Here is a 6,592-nt window from a genome sequence, read left to right on the forward strand (position 1 = left end):
TTGATGGCATTTTGAAAGCACAGAGATACCGTGACGAGATCCTGAGGCCCATTGTTGTGCCATTCATCCACGACCATCACCTCATGTGGCAGCATGATAATGCACAGCCCCATGTTGCAAGGATCTGTACAGTTCCTAGAAGCTGAAAACGTCTCAGTTATTGGCCAGCATACTCACCGGACATGTCACCCATTGAGCATGTTTGGGATGTTCTGGATCGGCATATACGACTTATCTGGGTAAAGGAGAAGTGCTCACTAACAGAGATTTAGACAGATTTGTGAACAATATTTGACAGAAAAAGGCCTTTTGTGTACATAGAATAAGTCTTAGATCTTATTCAGCTCATGAATAATGGGGGCAAAAACAAAAGTGTCACGTTTATAATGTTGTTGAGAATAGATAGATATAATGTTTATATAATTACATACATTGTTTGTATATATTATACAAAGTTGTTTATACTTTATATATTTATTACCTGAAGAGGACTTGGAAAAACACATAAACCATATATTGTCACAATCATTGTGTTTATTGTCTTCATGTTTCATCAATCCAAAACATTTCTGCTTTTTTTTCAGCTTCACAACAGCGATAGACGGATGTTATGATTTTGTACAAACTAGGGCTTTCCTGGCACATCATAAGTTATTACTTCTATGAGTCTGTTTTGGACTTTCTGTGGGGCCATCTTCTTTGTTTTAACTTCGCTATCGTGTCTCTTCTACTTACTTGCTCAAAATCGAAAAACTTCCTGCTATTTATGTTTCTCATAATGTTAGAAGCCTTGGAAATGCTTATATTTGTGTTTGTATATATATATATATATATATATATATATATATATATATATATATATATATATATATATATATATATATATATATAATAAAAAACACACACACTTAGATAATTTCCAAATGTGAGCATTTTGAAGACTCCTAACATTATTAGAAACAAATTAATTCAAGTGTGTTCAAATCTTTGACGAGCATATATTTAAATTGTATACCTGTACCATTTGTTAAATTTACAACACAACTCTACAACACAAAACATGAGCTCACTTTAAATCTTTGTACAGTGAACATGTATTAAGCTATGTTTGGCTAAGACTATGTTTGTGTGAGAAACCTATAGCAAACAGAGAAGACGCATGGCAAACAGACTCACACAGACAGAAGCAGGAGGAGTTCACTGCCATCTCTCAGACAGAAAGGAGCCAAAGAGAAGAACTTTACAGTAAAAAGCCATTTATGACCATTTATGAAAACGAGCAATTATTTATTGTTTTAACTTTGCTACCGTGTGTCTTCCACTTACATGCACAAAATTCTGAAACTTCCTCCATTTATGGCTGTCCTCCTGTCCCAGGGATAATGTTACAGGGAATCAGAGGAAAACATGAAATTATTATCAGCCTTATCATGCGTTATGGCCTTGCTAATGTGAGCAGAGTGCTTTGGTCGCAGCCTAGCATGTTTACACGAGCTGATTCAGTTCAGAGAGAGATGACCGGAGAGAGTTTGATTACCTGAGAGCCACAAAGTATAAGACTGATAGCATAATGTCCAAGAATATATTAGAGACAAGTGAGTTTAACATTTTGATTTTGAATTTCATATATGTGTAACTTAACACAGTCATCAGTGAGTGCTCATGTTGTAATGTAGGCTGCTAAAAATGCTGCTAATATGATGAAGGTCATAGTGAAATAGATATTGTTTTAATGATGAAACTTTATAAAGCCATTAGAAGAATTGTAGCCCTGCACTGATTTGATTTCATCTTTATTAAAGTTCTTATAATAGACTCCATTCACGGGAAGTTTTATTATAATTTCTTATGAATGGGTTCCTGCTAATCTCATATTTTCCAATCTCATATCCAAGCAAGGCCTGTTACCACAATCAAGGAACCACAAATATAAGACACATCAATTCATACAGTATGTTAAAATTATATAAAATATAAAGAATATATATTAAAAAACAATTCTCCAGTCTTATGCATCAAATATTATTCTTTTTTTTTTAAATGTGATAACAGCCTAGCAAATAGTAATTTAGAGTTAATTTTTAGATTTAGACTTAATCCTACAATAAATCGCAATTATTTTAAAATGTGCCTTAAAATAATGTTTTATTTACTAACAGATTGAACAGAAATGAAAGCAAATTCATTTTTTTATTAATTAATTAATGAAAACCTACATAGAGTAAAATCACATTTTATTGTAAATATAGTAAAAAAAAATTTTTTTACACTTCATACCTCCATAAAATGTGAAGGGTATAAATTGGGAACTTCATGTGAAAAATAATATATATGTATGTGTGTGTGTGTGTGTGTGTGTGTGTTTGTGTGTGTTTTATTTGAAAACTCCATCTATTACAGACCAAATAAATATCACTGTTACTAAGTACATGTTTTGTAACAGATTAGTAATGAATCATGGGAACACTTTCACTGTTAAACTGTCTAAAGGTTCACCATGAAAAATACATTTGTATTTTTTAACACTTCCAAAAACTTGTTCTTGAGTCTGGGAAGAGTTCTTCAAGCGCTGCACAAGACAGTAAAATTATAAATAAATGTCCTCTTTACACTTCTAAATGCTCTCTATTGCGTAGCTGTTTTAGTGGCATAAAATATCTTAATTCTTCACTGGGAGATAAATAACAGTTAAAAACAAATCTGTTGTCTGACTCGACTGCATACTCTAAATAATATAACCCCTTCTATGACTCACAATGCCTCACAACACAACTGATTTCCCAAGAGAGTTGACCTCAGGTTACAGAACCACGTAACTCTTTCTTCTTCCGTTAGCATCTAATTAAAGCAAATAAATACCAGCTGATGTGCCGTTAAAGATTTACAGGTTAAATTTGTTTTTGTGATTGGTCCAGGATCAATACGTTGTTGTTGCCATTAAATAATTATGAGGTAGGAATGTCGTTGGCTGGAATGTCTCCTCTTTTCAACAATACCTCCTCAATTCCACAAATGTAATCTGACTAGGCCTCATTGGTGCAGTTTTGGCATAAGAAAATGTTTGAAATTAAATTCTCATGTTCTTCTCTTGTTTTTTTTTATTGTTGAGGGAAGATTACATACATAATCAGTACCCATAATATATATATATAGGTTTTATTTCCATTTTTTTTATTTTTATTTTTTTATTTAAGGTTTTATTTCCATTGACACTATTTTAATATGAATAAGATGGAGTGTTTTTTTTTTTCTTCTTATGTTCTTATTTGGCATATTACTAATTTTAATAACTGCATGTAGAAAAATTTAATACCCTACTTTGATCAAGGTAAATGTGAAGACTAAATCTTTAAATGTTCAATCTTATTAATAATGTTTGTAAAATACTAAAACATAAACCTGAGGTTATGTAACCAAATATAATTAAACAGGTCCAAATTGATTCATTAAGTTATGATATACTGCCTATCAAATATTGTAATATATAACATATTCATTTCAAATTTGCCAAAGCACTGTACAAATTTAAATTAATTGGAAGCTTAATTTATAAATCATAGGTTTTGGCAATCTTTTTTTGTTGTTTTTCTTTTGTGCCAAGAAAGAAGAAAAAAACTTTAGGGTTTATTTAGCATACAAACCAACTCTCAACTTAATATATTTATTTTCAATAAACAAGGAAAACTGCAGTCAAAAAAAATTGTCTCAGAAAAAAGGAAAAAGAGCATGTTTAAAAGCATGAACCTACAGACAAAATCTACACAAAAATGACTAAAAACGGAGTATTCTAAATTACATATTAAAATGAAATTATTAAATGATTAATATTTGGTCATTTTAATTACTTATTGTATTTAACTATATTATTCAATGATTTATTTTCAAAGAACATTTAATAAAATATTCAGTGGTTTTGGGGAGCATTCTAGGGTTAAGAAAACATAGGATTTTAAAGTATGAAACAGATTAACTAATAAATCAATAAAAGTAAGAATATCACACTTATGTCACCATACAATATTTGTGCAGGACATTACACGCAAAGATTAAATGTCAAAATTTTTATTTAAAACACTGATAATCTTCTTCCTAAATGGACCATCTGATGCAACAACTAAATCCAATCTTTCAATTCACAGAAATCACTTATGATGTCATCTGTGAAGCAGAATGCACGCATACTGTATACAAGCTCAATACCAGCAAATATAGTTTTTGTGTATCTCTCCTACATTTCCAACTACAACAAAAACTAATGTAAGTCTTATTACCTCCTCCATTTAATCTCTCTTAATTACTTTTGCATGCACATCAGATTGCATGAAATAAGGCAGGATGTGCTGTTCATTTGTGACTAATACTCCTGTGTCATATACAGCAGCTGTAATGAAGCAGCATGCCTCATTGTGTAATTACAGTCATTTATCTCTGCACACGCCTCTGAATTCTCTTTCCAGAGCCCTCACAGCATTTCTAAGCATGTCTTAAGGCCATAATGTCCACCATATGGACAGCAGGCTGATGGGTAGAAGAGGTCCTGAACATTAATTGCAAAAATTAATTAATGGGAAAAACCACATAGGGTGTGTTATTGATTTTAGCACAGGTGAGTCATTTCTGTTTTACCATACATGTGCATGTTCAAGTCACCATCATGCCTTAAATTGGAAAAAAAAATAATAAACTCACATTAGTTTTAAGATTGAAATTATATTTAAAATCAGAAATATTTTTTTTTTTATCTTACATCGCACCATAACTGCTAAGAGAGCATTTAATGCCATATTTGTCATTTACCAATTCTAACATTAAAAATTGGACATCTATTAAGTGTTCCATTTCTTCATTTTTTTTTTTTCTAAATGCTTCAGTCAAAATGTGTGTTTATATATTTTCTGTGTCCTCATTGTCACTGTCTACCCTGCTAGTATTTTGTATTTAAGATACTGAATTTCTTAATTATCATTAAATCAGTATGGTAACAAAATTACATTACATTACACATATATATATATATGTATTTTTTTTTTTTTACACCGTATTTTCCGGACTATAAGTCGCAATTCTTTTCATAGTTTGGCTGGTCCTGCTACTTATAGTCAGGTTCGACTTACCAAAATTAATTTGATATGAACCGAGAGAAATGAACCAAGAGAAAACATTACCGTCTACAGCAGCGAGTGGGCGCTCTATGCTGCTGAGTTCTCCTGTAGTCTACACTGAAAACATAGAGCGCCCTCTCGCGGCTGTAGACGGTAATGTCTTCTCTTGGTTCTTGGTTCTAAATAAATGCGACTTGTATATGTTATTTTTCCTCATCATGATGTATTTTTGGACTGATGCGACTTATACTTAGGTGCGACTTATAGTCCAAAAAATAACTTATTATTACTAATTATTTCTACGTGGCATTGATTCAACAAGGTGCTGAAAGCATTGTTTAGAAATGTTGGCCCATATTGATAGGATAGCATTTTGCAGTTGATGGAGATTTGTGGGATGCACAGGGATACTGGATGTTTTTCCCTTTTCACACCATTCTTTTGGTAAACCCTAGAATTGGTTGTGCGTGAAAATGTACTCATACGGACCCGTCTAGCACAAACAACCATGCCACGCTCAAAATTGCTTAAATCACCTTTCTTTCCCATTCTGAAATTCAGATTGGAGTTCAGATGATTGTCTTGCCAGGACCACACCCCTAAATGCATTGAAGCAACTGCCATGTGATTGGTTGATTAGATAATTGCATCAATGAGAAATTGAACAGGTTTTCCTAATAATCCTGTAGGTGAGTGTATATATATATATATATATATATATATATATATATATATATATATATATATATATATATATATATATATATATATAAATGAATTTCAAAAATAAGTTGACAACTTTATGGAAACCAGCTGTTAATCACTTACTGAACAAGGATTTTTAATTGTCTGTAATTTAGGTCTTTATTTCTTGTTAATTATATAGATAAGAATATTTGATAACATATATATATTATTTTTTTAGTAGAACCTTAGTTCACTTTTTTTATTTACTTTTCAAATAACGTTTTACTTCCATCAAATGCATGACAGACATTACATATCTGAAAAACATTCATATGTAAGCACTTACACATCTACGCGTATGTATACACCTAGCTATGTATATATATAGGGAGTGATGTTTATTTCATAGGCATTTTGATTAAAAAATAAAATCAGGTCTATGAGATGTTGCATATTTGGTGCTTTTTCCCCAGTGCAAATCAAATTGTTCCATTTTGTTATTTTCAAATGCTAACAAATGCTCCATATATAATATAATATATTATAAATGTCCTTTGTAATTTCCATCTATGCATTTAAGACTCTTTCTAGCAGCCACCAAAAGTATATTAATTAGGTATTTATCTCCTTTTAACTGTTTCTGTCTATGTTTCTAAAAAAATAAGATTTTGCTATAAAAAGGGTATCAAACATTTAAAGATATCTTGTTGGACAGATGGTTTACAGCAAATCAATTGCAGCACATCAAATAAGATTTAAAATTAATAACTATCTGTTTAATAAAGAAAGACAAAGTCAAGGTG

Source organism: Carassius auratus, chromosome 37 (genome assembly GCF_003368295.1).
Source record: "Carassius auratus strain Wakin chromosome 37, ASM336829v1, whole genome shotgun sequence".
NCBI classification, from domain to species: Eukaryota; Metazoa; Chordata; class Actinopteri; order Cypriniformes; family Cyprinidae; genus Carassius; species Carassius auratus.